Here is a 17,226-nt window from a genome sequence, read left to right as displayed (position 1 = left end):
ATGATGTAAAAGGAAGTATATATAAATGAATGGCTTTAGGGTCTTCTTCTTTCTCTCAAAGGGAGGGATGCACCATAATCGCTACGCTTGGCCGGCGGGTTGGAGATCGGTGATACAAAGAGGACGATGCTGTTCATCCCTGCAAAGTTAATGCACAAAGTGTTAATTAAATAAGGTTGTGTCACAAGAATCGAACCCGCGATCTTCGTTCCTAATTTTCAGTCATCTACTGGGCTGTCACTACTAAAGGCTTTACGGTAAAATAGTAAAAAAAAGGTGTTATGAGATTAAAATAGATGCACTTATAGTAGGCTTCAATAATCTGATTATCCTTTAGGATTGAAGTTCAATACGATGTAGCATTTGTTTTATAGTTTTAAATATGGTTCAGTACATTTTTTTTACTTAGTTTTTTTTCAGCCAGTTATTTATATCTTTAAGCGTATTAATTGAGAACTTTGTACTATAAAAATGATTTTTTTTTATCGACAATAGGCGAAACATTTGACCTCTGTCTTGCCTGATAATATGTGATGACGAGGTCTAAGATGCTACATGCTTGTATAGAACAAACCTATTCGCTCATGACTTGAAGACACCTCAGTTATAATTAGGAAACAAAGATATCGGTAGATTGCTGTTATAGGTTCACTAGAACAGAGCTAAGGTATCCACAGCGTGTCGTAAGAGGCGACTAAAAGGCTATTAGGTTCGCATTGAGTGGACGAAAGAGCAGCAACGCGAAGTGATGTCGTATTACTGAGGTGCAGGGAGAGGATTTCACTTGGATGTGTCTTGGTACAGTGCTGAGGGGCAGTTGTGAATTCTGTAGGAGAACCAGCGGTCCCTTTGAAGGTACCGAAGACGACTACCGAGAAGGTTTTAGTCGTCACATAAAAAGGTTGTTCTATACTTTGGCTGTTCGCACTACAAAAGTTGTTGCAAAACGCTTAGTGCCTAAAATATCCAGTTTTAATTTTTATTAATTTTTAAGTTAATTACGATACACTTGTATATGTCAGAATGATTTCAGAAAAGCCTAATTTGAAAAGAACTAGATTATATTAGATCTGAGAAATGACCATAATAAACTAAATCAGTTTTTGAAGTAGCTTTTGTTATATCAAAAGTTTTTTCATTCACAGAACTGTAATATAATAAACACTGAAATATATATATCAAGGTATTTTATATATGTCTGTCGGTATGTATATGCCTCGAGGCATCGAATCTACGAATAGTAGGTCAACCACTTCGCAAACGGTTCGCTTATTAAAAATTAATCCGACACTTTGCGGGATCGACATTTCATAAGCGGGATCTGTTGTTCGCGACATTTCGCAAACGTTTGAACCTCTCGTATTGCTCTGAGAATAAACACTCTGCAATAAAACACACAAGGGGTCTACTGACTGTACAGTCTAATATCAACCTTATATGTTGAACAATTAAGTTTAAAATTCACTGGATTATTAGCAAACATGTCACGCTAGGATGACTGCTTCGCCTGAAATGTTTTAGTACTCACTAAGGCAATTCTTCCTTTGGCAAACACGCTTATTACTCGATGCCATTTGGGCTTGTCGATTCCATTAAGATTTACAACCAAACCTAAAGAGTTTCTCTTGTGTAAACAAAGTTTTTTTATATCTATATCTGTAGATATCTTCGTCTATACCTTTGTATTACATAGTTCAATCATCAGGTTATTATTACATTAATCTTAGATTGTTTCGCCGAAATATGAAACATAGGAATGCAAGTCAGAGTATAAATTTGTTACTAAACACATATTTAAATGTTAATTCAATTCACATTCAAGCTTTAATATCATTCAAAATTCCTGTATGAGTTTGTGTCAGATTAACTTTTTAACTGTATCACGTATTATTTCATCGACATTAATTGAATGTAATTTAATTAAAAAAATAATTACTTTCGTCCAAAATACCGCAATGTTTGAAAATGACGTTCTTCGACCAATGTGTGTTACTGGTGATGACATGGATCTGAGACGTGGTCACTTACGTAAGAAAAGGACCAATATTTAGCCACTTCCGCACATGCAGTGGTAGTCGTGCAACAAAATGCACCGCCCGCCAGCCCGCCGACAAATGCGTATGCGGCAAACAATGCGAATCACACAACCGCCACTGCCAAACCACTCAACACGTGTTTCACCCACGGGGCATCTTCAGTAGTTGTAACTCCTAGTAACTCCACAGTACTACCACTGCATGTGGTAGTACTGTGGAGTTCTGTTCTGGTAGTACTGTGCACTTCTTACTTAGGATGGACTTCCGCGAGGTAACGCCTGATTCCATTAAATAGTGGTCACTTACGTCAGGCCTTTAAAGAAGGTTCAAGGTTAAGGATTTCGTTGCAATAAAGCAGAAGAATAAAGATAACCAATGTAGCTTGAAGAATTGCTCTTGTGAAGTGGCAGTGGTCAGGGCAAATCGCTCGTGTAAAGGATGGGCTTTGGGGCCGAAAGGTTCTTGAGTGGCGAACACGAGACGGTGACAGTGGAGCCCCAGGTGGACTGATCACATAGTCAAGGGTGAGCAGCGCAAGCCTGGTTATCGATTAGATCTTTGGGGCAGGCATTTGCCTTCCAGTGGAAGTCCATCAGTTAAAAAAGGAGAAGAAGTAAGAGAATTCCATGCTGAACCGTACGAAATTTAAAGCAACTTGTATTCACAGATTCCTATTGGAAGTCTAACTCTGTTCTAAAATATCTATTTGTTTCTAAATAACATAAAAAAGAAAGAGAGTAACAATGAATAAAAGACCCATTAAATCATCAAAAATTAAATATGTAACAAAAGCCTTATCGTATCCTTGGAGCAGCTCCTAAGCATATGATGATCACGTGCATACGTGATTCTCATAAGAAACAATATATAAACCCTGATGATATAGGAAAGTGTGTTGTTATATAGTTACTATATATGTAGTCTAGAGAAAGGTATATTGTAGTTCCTCATAGATGTGGTCTCGATTGGAACCTAAGTATCTTTAAGTTAAAGGATGTATGGGAAACTTAATTTGATAACTTTTTCGAATCTCCTTATTTTTAATTCTATCACTTAAGTTTACCTATTAGTCTTTATTTTAAAGTCCAAAAACAGTCAATTAAAAAAAAAGGTTAAATACTGAATTGTTATGTCCACACAATTTTGTTAATTATCGCACTCTGAGTAACTTATACTTAACAAATAAAACCGAATAACGTGAACCAATTTGTTCGATTCACATTGGAAGCTTTTTAATGTATAAGTTAATTTTAACCAAAATACGTTCAATGCGAGCGTGTTTATTAAACCTACGAAAGATTAATTGTGGGGGGGTTTAAACCTCCAAATTTAATCTGGTCTTCGGGGTGTTTACAAATAAAGCCTCCGTTGCCCTCCTGTGAGGTTTAATAAACTAATTCATAATCCCTTCCCTCGTAGCATGACATGAAACATTCTCATATGACACCAAGGCTAGGAAACATTAGAATCCAGCTCAATGACGATACATATAGTGTTAATTTGGCCTACACCGAACGCTTGGAATTTGACATTTTTACGCAGTAAATATCTTAGTTTACTTTTAAAGACTACATCATCATCACCATTATCATCATATCAACCAGGCGTCCACTGCAAGGCCTTCAAGATCGCCATTATGAGCCATCATGGATCCTAACTATATCGCAAGTCGGCTTGATTTCGCCACTCCAAAATCTTCAGCACCAAAGATCGTTGGTTGCATGAGCGATGTGCTCCTCCCATTGCCACTTTAAACGTGCAATTTTTACTTGCAACCCGATGAAAGAATCCGCTACCTTTTAAGAGGACATGGGCTAGGTGCCATCTGCACCCTGCCTCAACCGGCGGAATCTGCAAATGCCAGTTGAGCAGCAGCGAGAATCCGTTCAGAGAAAACCAATTCTTCGAGTAATATTGGTAACCTTCTCTTTTGTAGATCTAGCAGAGAATTGCTTGATTAATATTAAATATTTACTAACTAATTCTTTCCGTACTTATACACGACTTAAAAGATAATTAAGTAAAGGACTCTGTGTTTGGCACTAATCGGTGTAACTCCTGAAGATGCCCCGTGGAGGGGTGAAACACGTGTTGAGTAATTTAGCGGTGGCGGTTGTGTTATTCGCATTGTTTGCCGCATACGCATTTATCAGCGGGCTGGCGGGCGGTGCATTTTATTGCACGACTACCACTGCATGTGCGGAAGTGGCTAAATATTGGTCTTTATCTTACTTAGGATGGACTTCCGTGAGGTAACGCCTGATTCAATTAAATAATTAAGTAATAAAAAGCATATGACATTTTAATACATAACTTACTTAATTAAGAATTGAATGACTATGCTTCATATCAGTACGAATAGTAAAATTAAATTCTTGCGAAAGATTACTTAGGTACAATCGTGCAGATCTGTGGAGTCAAATTTGCAAGCTAATTTGGGTCAAAGTACACACCCGCGGACCAAGATTTTAACACCCCTGATGTAGAGCGTTGTCTTTATTGCACTAATCTGTATGTATACACATACATACACATTTATATATACATATACGGACAGTATATAGAACCAAAATCAGTTAACCACTAGTATTCTTTATTTATATTATTAGAATTGCCAAAATAAACTTACCAATACTGCCCCGTGCGACACGCAGAGAACGATGCACTTAGCAAAGCATAATTATTGAAACGTGATATGATTTGTTTTAATTAGTTTACAAACAAAGAATCAATATATACGAATAACAATAATATATTCGATTGGTGTTGGACACTGTTGGTCTTTATGACTTTTACAACTTTCTCGGACTCAGGACTTCGTTGGGATCTGCAAGCTTTACAAACTACCTCTGCAAGTAAGAAAAGGACCAATATTTAGCCACTTCCGCACATGCAGTGGTAGTCGTGCAATGAAATGCACCGCCCGCCAGCCCGCTGATAAATGCGTATGCGGCAAACAATGCGAATCACACAACCGCCACCACCAAATCACTCAACACGTGTTTCACCCCTCCACGGGGCATCTTCAGGAGTTATGTTACAACGATTAGTGCCAAACACAGAGTAAAAAAATAAACCTTCATCTCATATAATGTCTGACATATTGTATTGATAACTACTTGGTTATTAGAATAAAACTCTTCTCTGATGATCTATAGTTGGTTCCGATACAACCGAACGGTGCATTTATTTTCAATTACCTAAAGTCAAACATCAGCGCGATGCAAGCGACTGCTAGCGCCATCTATCGGTGTCATCCAAATTAAAAGCGTCCTGAGAAGTTTGAAATGAAATGTTATTTTCTATTTAGTTGTTGTTTTGGAAAAAGTTCATGGTTCTCGAGAGATTAAAACTTTTATAAATAAATAAAACGTAGACGATATTGTAAAGTACAATAGAATTATTTATCTGTATGTTTTTACTGAACGCTTCATTTCGAACGTATGTTCACTTAGGGGGATATATCATAAATATGTTTTCGTTCAAACTTTTTCCGGTAACAGAATACGAAGAGAAATTCAAACTTTTTCAGTTAACTTATGCTCCGTTTCAGGACACGTCCGAGCGTTATGCATGCAACTTTTTTATCGTTCGCTAACAAGTGAAGTAACTTAAAATTGTTGAAAGTACGAATGGCAAAATGTTTGATGTTATTCTCCTCGACGTATAGAAATATTCTTATTTTATTTATTTTAATTTTTTCATATATTAGTCATGCAAAGTTAGTAATATTTGTGTATGATATATCCTCTATCAAAATTGAAGCTGCAACCAACGCTCTCAGGAAAAGGATGCTAGAGAGTCCATCCTCAAATTCTTCAGGAAAGTTGCACAATATGTAATTAATAGGAATAAAACATAAAATATTGTAAGTCTTATTATACATTTAATCTTATCAAGATAAATTTATTGAAATTAAAATAAAAAATGTAAAATTGATATACATGACAAAAATAAATAAACTAAATAAAGCTGTGATACTGCAATAGAAAATACAACTGAAGTGTTTGAGGATGGGTGAAAGGAATGGAATGATTGAAAAAGGAAGATGGAATTATGGAATGATAGAAGGAAGAAAAAAAGATTCTGTGAACTATGGAAGACGAGGACGAAAATAAAAAAATCATGTGAAAAAAAAGTTAAGAAATGAAAAACCCTGTTCCCAACAAAATAGGGGTGGAAGGAGAGGTCCCAATAGCGAAGGCCTCATTATAAAAAAAAACGCTCTCAGTTACCGGTCCTGTACCACTAGGCTATCCCTTGGTCAATATTACAAGTAATAATTATAAATTTTAAAGCTTCAAACGAATCGTTTTTGTATCGTTTATATAGGCTTTCAATAGCATATCGTGGCAATAAATATATAACCGTATTTCATAAAACCTTACCATCGGGATTTCCTTTATAAAATTTGACTGCGTTAATAATATTCACATGCGTTGAAAATCTCTGATGATTTAAATATTAAGGTGGATTTTCACTAAAAAAAATATTCGTGATATCGATAATTATTTTAGTACTTGTAGTTATTTCCAGTTTGCTAACTTTCACTTCAATTTGGTCTGTAAGGAATAAGTCATGAGAAATTTAAAACGATCATTATGAAACTCAACCAAGGCGAACTGAATACTAAATTTACATCACACGTATCCCTTTGATGTTCAGCTCTTAAAAGGAAACACTTCTGTACACGTGTTTAGTTGTTTTGTCAGCTACTTTAAGGTTGCAGAATCTCGTCGCCAATGTGATGATGCGTGGATGGAAATTTTTCCGTGTGCAGACTTGCCTTTAGAATTTGCTTTTATGTTGGAGTATCTTGGATTTGTGGAAATAAATATAGTTGCAATAAACATTGATTAGGATGTAAACGTTTAACACATTAAGTCTGCCTTTATACTTTTTGGAAAAAGGGTGAATATTTAAATAAAAAATTAATTAATCGACAAACCATTAAATCAATAAGTCAACAAAATAATAAATATATAAATCTCTACATCAATAAATCATTAAGTCAATAAATCCATGAATCAATGAATCATTAAATCATTGGATCAATAAATCATTAAATCAAAAAGATCATTACATTAATAAATCGATGGATCGATGAATCGACAAATAAATAAATATAGGATATAAAAATGAAAAATCAATAATACCATAAATAATTAAATAAATCAATAGATAAATAGGTATATATATATCGTTATTTCAGCAGGACTTCAACCACGAAATTTCCAATAAAACCTTCTGACCAGTCTTTCGACGACCACTAGATCCTATGTGCACCTTGTAATCTCGGTCTTCGTAATCGGTGTCGTAATCTCGGCTGAGCTTGCCGATCCGTGGTCTCCACTCGAGGTCCTAAAGGTCCGCCCACTGCTACTTTAACTTGTCGATTGCAGGCTGTGTAGGTTATTTTCGTTTGCACATGGATCTCCTTACTCCAGATTCCATCTCGTAGTGAAACCCTGAGGATAACTTTCTCCATGTTTCATTGAGTGAGTCGTATGTAATGGTTGTTCAACAGTAAATGACTGAGATTTGCGATGGTAGGTTGCGAGTACGATTCACGCTTTGTTCTTTAATTAGATAGGATTGCCACAGTGTAACGTGTTTCTATAAGATGAGCTGCAGCGTCCTCTGTGTACCATAATATCACACTGATATTACCAACTTAGGGGAGAAATGTGGCTTGTGGTGAGCGTCTATCGACTGAAAAGACATCATCACTGGAAACACACTAGTTGTAGTGGGAGATAATAGACGATTTTTTCTCTTTTCAGCTATTTTAGATAAAAATATCTATTTCCGTGAAAAAGTTAAACACTGTATATTATTTAATGGAATCAGGCGTTACCTTGCGGAAGTCCATCCTAAATAACAAAAGGACCACTATTTAGCCACTGCCGCACATGCAATGCAACTCTATATTAGATATGGTCTATTTTGTATAGTAAATTACATACATTGCATTAAAACTGGTATAGAAACAGTTAGGTGAATTAAAAAAAAATTAAAGATTGGATGCCGGAATTTTGCACGAAATTTGAACAATCCACGGCGATTTCAGCTTAATGGATTAAAATAGCTGCTAAAGGCTATCTTCAAAATTCAAGAAGGTTTAAGGAATACCAATAACTGTTTTGATAGTGAAATGAGAGGTAAATATTCAAACATTAAATGTTTAGATTTACTTCCGTATTAGTTCCTAAGGGCTAACAATTTGCAATGTATTTTCTTGTCTAATTTGAGTTTAAAATATTACCTCGGGGAGTAGCGAATCGCTCGGCTGTATTTTGACGGCCATTGTTAAATGTGAACGATTTCAAGCTGCCTTCTGGGACAGGAAGTTCCGATTTAAATTTTATATTCGCGAGCATTTCCTCTAGGACGCTTGTTTTAAAATATTCTCGAATAATGTTTACGAAGTGAAAAATCAAAACATTAATTGAATCAAACCACTACAAGTCGAGTAAAGACGATAGTTTAGTTTCGTTGCTAAAACTTTATTAACACTTATCAGTTTTCTGGGAACTCAATTCAAATTTCGAAGACCTTTCTTAGAAATGAGGCTTGTTGAGTTAATTGTCTAAACTGTTCACGTTTCAGTCATATTATTATATTAACGATATTTGGGAAGATAATAAAGCCACCTAAGACAAGTTCTTTTCACTTCAAACGTGACTGTCAAGTCCACTGGAATCAAAGATGCAATACAACAATTTAAAAATAGTCCTCTTTGTGTTTCTGGTATCGTTAACGTAGAAATGAGTACAATAAAAGAGAGAAAGTTATATTCCATCGATGTCTTTAAAATGTGGTGTTGGAGAGGAATATTGGAAAAATATAATTATTTTATTTGTTTATTACTTTTTTCATATTTTTTACAATATTATTAACAGATACATAGGGACAGATACCTAAAACCTAGAGTAGGTTTATCAAGGCATTACGTTCTCTCAAATTAGTTTCGACTGACAAGACATCCCTCTATAAAAAGAAATGGTAAATAAAAACCGAGTGTGATAGAAGGAACTGCCGACTAATATAATAAAGGTGTAAATATGCAAGAAAAGGACCAATATTTAGCCACTTCCGCACATGCAGTGGTAGTCGTGCAACAAAGTGCACCGCCTGCCAGCCCGCTGATAAATGCGTAAGCGGCAAACAATGCGAATTACACAACTGCCGTCATTAAATCACTCAACACGTGTTTGCTTACTTAGGATGGACTTCCTCAAGGTAACGCCTGATTCCATTAAATGTGTAAATACGCCTCAATCTATGTAACGACATATACACATATATGTTACATTTCTTCGTTGCATCCCATAGACCTACTGCAAGGATTAGGTTTCCCCAAAAACTGCCAAGATGTTCGGTCCTGAGCTGGTAGTATCCAATAACATCTGTGAACTTGTTTATATCGTCGGTAAATCTAGTGCGGTGCGTACCTATGCCGCGGGTACTGGCTCTTGGTCGCCACTCGAGAACTTTTTAGCACAAGATTTGTACCCCTCCCACTGCCACTTCCAACGGGCAACTCTTCGAGCTGTTAATTATTTTGGTTCTCCTGCGCATCTTCTTATTTCTGACTCGATTACACAGCGAAGCTCCGAGATTTAGTGAATACATTTCAAAATAAACTTCTCTTACCAACAGAGAACGGGACCGTAGAAAGCGGAAGGTTTGAAAATAATGTCATCATTCGTTCATAATTCAGTGAAATTCTAAATGATCCCCATTTGCATTTTGAGCGCGCTCCCAATGCAATATGCAAAAATATCAAGTTATGCATGCATTTCACGAACGTTCAAAAATCACGGTACGACGAAAACGGGCGATTTCAGTCGCGATTTCTGTTTCGAAAACGACTCGCAAATATTTGTCACTTTAAGCGCTGCGGACGCTTCGAAAGCGCACTTCGCCAATAAAAGCTCCAGGAACAGTTGTTGCAGCTGCTACGCCTTATTGTCGACGCCATAAGCGTCAGAATCGCTGCAATCTATTGAAATTCCTGAAACATTTCATCGCCGGATAACGGTTACGCTGGTTCAAGCTTACCTCCCACAATAGCAATACTTACTTTGGAATCTTTCAGTAAGTGTAGACACTCAAAATATAAAAAGTCATCGTCAAAATTTTAAGCTATTGTCAATACAATTATTTATATCGATGGACGCTGTTTTTGCAATCTGTAATATAAGACATATAAAAATTACATTATTAAAGTTTCCTGTAATCTTGTAGTAAATGTTATTTATATATCTAATTCAGAGTTCCCAAACTTTTTGGTGTCGTAGACCCCTTTCCATGTTCTTCCATGTTGGGTAGACTCCCTACTTACCTGATATTGATTTCCCGTAAATTTCTAACTGTAGTGAAGTTTAGTGTTAAAAACTTAAAGTAAAAGCACATGTTAATTTATACATTTATGCTGCGACTCTCAGGTTTTTACAAGTTCAAAATGTATTACGACCACAAAGCGAATACCAACATCCTACAACTTAAACAATTTTATTTTTGTAATAATTTTAAATTATATATAATAATTTTTTTATTTCATAGGTACTTTTGTAAATAATGTAAATGTTTTGATATTATAAGATAGTTATGATGTAAGTAAATAGGTACTATCAGTGTATGTGTTGAGATCCACTATCGTGGACCCCCAATTTTTTTTCGCTAACGTAGACCCCTTGCAGGTTGGTCATTAGCCCTAGGGGTCGATATATTCTCTTTGGGAATCACTGATCTAATTGAATGTTAATAGGTGTAAAATCTGTAAAGGTTTAATATATAATATATATGCTTACATAAATAACAAATAACATATTTATAATATGATAGGAAAAAGCGATGTAAAAATTCATATTACTATATTAAAGTTAACCATTGTTTACTATCTTTCCCTGCAAACTTTCTACTACTATTTATTTGGCAGTCTAATTCATGCCTTAATTAAAGCAATATATTGAAGGTTAATGAACTTATAGAGTGATTGAAAATAGGCCTAAATGCTTTAAAAACTTTTTCAACATTTGAGTTATAAATCTACCAAAGTTTTTACGTCTATTTAACTGGATTATTTGCGGCTTTCTTAACACTATAAATCAAGGCATTCCAAACATATAGTAAGTAAGAAAAGGACCAATATTTAGCCATTCCGCACATGCAGTGGTAGTCGTGCAATAAAATGGGATGGACTTCCGCGAGGTAACGCCTGATTCCATTAAAAAACATATGGTAAACAATGGTTATATAAACATGATTAGTTTAGATTTATATAGGCTCTATTTTGACTATGCTTCACAAGAAATAATCCGATGCTGCTAAATCGAAGTATGCGATAAGTAAAATCGATATTTCGGATTTAATAGGACGTTTCATTTCGATTCTTTATTTTATTTATCCTGTTTAATAAATTTAATATTAGTCCTTTTAAAAAAATAACTCTGTTTACATGTGCAAAATCTCGTATATATAACTACAGTATACCCACAACTTAAACCTTCGCTAGTTTTAACAAATTCATGGCTTTCATGAAATAGCGAGGGTTAAAGATAATTAGATACTCATCATAATGAACATTTCAGTCATAGAAAGTCCACTACTAATCTACTACTAGTCTACTACTACATACTTAGCTTTCCAGTAGGACTGATTTATTGCGGCTTACATTCTGCATGTTTTAAAGACCTTGACAGGGTTGTCAGTTCAATTTGCAGGCGCTGCACTCGCCTGTATATGGCTCAAACACCAGAATCTGAAGGTTCCAGCAGTTATCTTTTTTTAAATGTGTACGGATTGGAGAGAAATTCAAGAGAAAATTACCGTAAAATTCGACACAGTGACCTTACGAAATATAGTCAGTCGAGAGTAGAAAAACAAGGAGTTCAGAACAGTTTGTAGACGAAGATAATTATAATCATATAGTGACAATAGACAAGTGTGAGTGTTCCGTTAAAGCACTGAATAACCATCTTGGTCAAATTAAACATGGCGACCTCGATGAAACGAAGTGAGTGAAAAGTAGGAGAAGGACTAACTTTAGGTCAGCTTACGGCGGTAGCGATAACCAGCGACTGCTAGGGTTCCGCAAGCAGCGAACATCGATCCAGGTCTACCATTAAATTAAACATGATGGCCTCGAAGGAGGAGAAACTACAGGACAGTTTGTACGAAAAATAAGTTGGAATAATCCGGTGATACCTGGTGACTGTCAGGGCTCCACAAGCAGGGAATATCGGTCCAGGTCTACTATCAAATCAAATAATGTGACCCTGATGAAACAATGTCATTAAGGAGTAGGAGAAGAAGAAGCGTTAGGACAGTTTGTAGGAGAACATAATTTGCTACCATCCTGCAATAACCAGCAGCTTTGAGTGCTCTGGGAGTAACGAACATTTAACCAGGTCTACCGTCAAATTAAACATAGTGATTTCGAGAAAAGAAAGCATCTAAAGATGTGGAGGAGGAAAAGCTTCAGAACAATTTGCAGTAGAACTGTCCCTACCATGCGGCCATAACCGGCGGCTCTCAGTGCTCTGGAAGTCAAATTCAATATGGTGACCTCGACGAAAGGAAGCATCTGAAGAGTAGGAGACGGTTCAGGACAGTTTGCAGCAGAATATAAGTCGCTACCATCCGGCGATAACAGACAGGTGTTAGCGCTCTGGGAGTCAAATTTAACATGGTGACCTCGACGAAAGGAAGCATCTGAAGAAAAGGAGAAGGTTAAGGACAGTTTTCGACTGAAAACAAGTTACTGTCATCTGGCAATAATCAACGGCTGTGAGTGCTCTGTGAACAAGGCACATCTGTCCAAGATTACAGTGAAAATCAACATTTCTCTTTTAATTTCTTCACAGGCGAACTTCTTTGTCTAAAATGTGTCTCTTGAGTAATAAATTTTTTACACGTTTTATCTTCTGTTTTATATTCCATTTTCGTAATATCGCAATAGATAAATTCTCCTAACCAGAGACTTTGTATGAAGCTAATGATGTGTAAAGCGAAATTTCCAATACATCGTAATATCTGATAGATTCTCTGTCTTTTTATGTGCCTTCTATTTCTGAAATAGGAGCAATTGAAGGTTGTAATATATGACCTATAAATAATATCTAAGGTTGTATCTTTATAAACGACGATTGGAATAAGGCGTAAAAGATTTAAACCAAACAACAAACAAACATAAAATATATACATATTTATAAACAGTTTACATGTTTATGAAATTTATTTAAATAATTTAAATCTAAAGATTTAGTTGAATGTATAAATATAAAATAAACCACGTTTCTATAATACATCCCCATTTTAAACAAAAGATTCTATTTTTACACATTGCTCATATTGAAGATAACATAAAGGTATTTTCTTTGCTATTTATTTATTTAAATACCTTTTATGTATAACAGTGAAATTAATGCCAAAGACATTCTCTACCAGTAAACTATTATGCGGTGCAAAGATAAATTAGTAAATGTATGTGAAACAAGTTAATGTCATAGAAGAAGAGAAATAAAATAAAAAACGCAAAATCGAATTGAGAGGAAAAATAATCACATAAACACTTCATATAAATATTAATGGCTAAAAAATAAAATATCGATATATATTTTAGGTGAACCGGGAAGTAATGTCGTCTCTGTCGACATATTATATTTTACCGAAAAACCGCTACGGCATTGAACATTTGTATACTATATGGCAAAAGGTTGTTGATAACGAAGTTTACATTGTTGATAAGAAATAAAAACTTGTTAAAAATGCAGTCGTGTGAATTTAACTTAAGAAAGCGACATTACTTTTCGGTTTCTCTTATACTATCTATATAAATATAATAAATAATAAAGTCCAAAAATTGTGATGTTTCCGTCAGCCTGTCATGCAACAGCTTTGGAACCTTCGCTTTGAATGCGCAACGATTCCTAATCATCCTAATGTCGAGACCTGGATGTAAATGGAATGTTTTCACACTTTCTAAGGCCCCAAAAGGCTTTTAGATTTTTGGACTTTTCGAATAATATCATAACATCTTATATAATTTTCAAATAACCAATTTACTCTTTACGAATGTATATCACGCAAATTAAATTTCGCACGTGTCGCAGAGCTCGCATTTTCTGCGATTAAGTCTATAAATTAAAAGCAATTTTTCACGAAATCTGCTGTAGCGCCGATAGCGTAATCTGAACGAATTCGCGCTGACCCATTGATTGGAGAATTATGCCGGCATAAACGGATTCGTTTCCATCGGGGGATGGATGAAAACGGGTTATGTTGGTATTACCGTTCAATTTATTGTGTTTTTTTAAAACAAATATATTTATTATTATACTGAAACCTATAAATACCGCAAGATTATGGTAAATAACATAAAATTTGTCATATCAAAGTTCTTCTCCATATGTAGCTACTGATTTGATACGAATTATATGACTAATCATTTTTATAGTATGAACAGTCACGATATGGATCATCTTGCGTTGGTGTTTCCAGCTAAATATAAATGGTCTTAATGTCAAGCAAGCAATTATTATATATTGTACAAGCAGTGATAGCCTAGCAGTAGAGGAATGATACTTGCAATCTTAGGTTGTGATTCCAGGAATATATTTTTTTTTAAATCTTAGGTGGGACAGGGTCTTTTTTTGGCAATTTCATTTTTCACTTAATTTTTTATTTTCACTCTCTGCTTCCATTCTTCACTTAATCTTTTATTATATTCTTTTATGCCACAATTCTGCTTTCTTTCACTTTTGCTCTGTGTCCTTTCATTCTTCCTTCATTACTTGTTACATTTATCTTTATTTCTTTTATTTACATTTTATCACATATGTGTTTTATTTTATCACATTTCTTATTGTATATTTGGATTGTTATTTTTTTGTATAACGTTTTTAACTATTTTCTTGCAACAAGCGAGGAATTCTTTCCTAGTTTCTTTTTCGCCTATCAGGGAGGCTATTGTCTCCTCCTTGATTTCAACTCCAGACCGGCACTCGAAGCCGCCAGGAATATAATCTTCACAATCAACTTTGCAAAAAATGGACAGCAGCGTTCTCTGCGTACCATCATACCACACTGTGATCACCAACCCATCTGCCAAGCGTGGTGAATATGGTATATCACCCGATAGATACCTTTGGGGGAGGCTTTTGCCTTGCAGTGGGCATTTATGTAAAAACATTAATGTTATTCATATAACCAAAGAGATCTAATCAAAAGTGAGGAGATCCGTAGATGAAAGAAAATTACCAACACTGTTCAGCAGATTGGCAAAGGGCAGGTAATACAAGGCTCCATAGATATCTTTTAAAGAGGCCTTGTGGTGGTGTTTTTTCTAGACTAATTTGCAATAATGTTTAGATTTATTATCGAATGAATTATGTAGGTTCGTTTTTATGGAAGTCAAATTTTATTGAATCATCTAATTGCGTTCGACCATAAAGTAAATTGTTATTACCGCGTATTCTTCAACTGATGGCTGTTAGTGACAAAATATTAATTGGTCGAGGTGATTCGGGGAATCTTATCCCCAGAGAAAAGAAACCCATCAAAAGCGCCGCCAACGTTTTGATTAGAGGTTATTGTCGCGTGACCTCTTAATTACAGATGGGTTAGCGAGTGATTTTTAAGACGTTGCACGTTTTTGGATTATACCTAATTGGTTATAATATTATCATCATTTCAATCACACTAAGGAGGCCTATATCTAGCAGTGAAACCTCGAGGATAACAATTCACGCTTCGCTTGTCTGTCTTAGCTTCAGAATCTTAAGGTTATTAGCGGCTATCTATTTTGTGCCTTATATTTAATGGAATCAGGCGTTACCTTGCGGAAGTCCATTCTAAGTTACAAAGGACCAATATTTAGCCACTTCCGCACATGCAATGGTAGTCGTGCAATGAAATGCACTGCCCGCCAGCCCGCTGATAAATGCGCATGCGGCAAACAATGCGAATCACACAACCGCCACCGCCAAATTACTTAACACGTGTTTCACCCCTCCATGGGGCATCTTCAGAAGTTATGTTACACCGATTAGTGCCAAACACAGAGTGCCTTTTATTACCTGCCCTTTGCCAATCTGCTGAACAGTGTCGGTAACTTTCTTTCATCTACGGATCTCCTCATTTTTGATTAGATCTCTTTAGTTATATGAATAACATTAATGTTTTTGCAGCTCATAAATGCCTACTGCAAGGCAAAAGCCTCCCCCAAAGGTATCTATCGTAGAATATACGGTTAATGATCGCGGTGTGGTATGTTACGCAAATGACGCTACTATCCATCATTTGGAATTTTAATTATGCACAAATTGCAAATTATGGGTAAGATTGTGTTCAGAAAATCGAACCCGCGACCAACGATCACAAGTTCCAGTCTTCCACCGCTGAGCAACCACGTTTTATAAAATGTTTTTCGTTCGTATTTTCTTGTAGTAAATCATTTTTAATTTAATTTTTCTCTCCATGTATTTACTGGTATATTCGCAGTGCTATTTATTATTTAATTTCATATTTTTTTTGGTCAATAAAAACGGATATTTAAAAGGGATAAAAATGTATTTTACATTCTCTTTTATTAAACGCGGCTCTTTTTATAATGAAATCTAAAACCTTCCTTATATTGAACGGATATTAAAATCCTTTTTTCAAATTTATAAGGATCTATTTATTGGCGTAAATAATCGAAGGGATCATCCGATATGCGAAAATTTTTAGGGACGTGCGAACGCGCGATGAAATTTTACGGTTCATTGACCTTTCGTTACAGCTACGCTCTTAATAACAAGATATTGTTAGTAAGAAAAGGACCAATATTTAGCCACTTCCGCACATGCAGTGGTAGTCGTGCAATGAAATGCACCGCCCGCTAGCTCGCTGATAAATGCGTATGCGGCAAACAATGCGAATCACACAACCGCCACCACCAAATTACTCAACACGCGTTTCACCCCTCCACGGGGCGTCTTCAGGAGTTATGTTACACCGATTAGTACCAAATACGTCTAATCGGTGCATCTTCAGGAGTTATGTTACACTGATTAGGGCCAAACACGTCTAATCGGTGTAACATAACTCCTGAAGATGCCCCGTGGAGGGGTGAAACACGTGTTGAGTATAAATTGGTCCTTTTCTTACTTAGGATGGACTTCCGCGAGGTAACGCCTGACTC

Source organism: Battus philenor, unplaced genomic scaffold (genome assembly GCF_028537555.1).
Source record: "Battus philenor isolate CCGP_79_NKW_IND1 unplaced genomic scaffold, ilBatPhil1.0.hap1 SCAF_7, whole genome shotgun sequence".
NCBI classification, from domain to species: Eukaryota; Metazoa; Arthropoda; class Insecta; order Lepidoptera; family Papilionidae; genus Battus; species Battus philenor.
Note: the sequence above shows the minus strand (reverse complement) of the source record.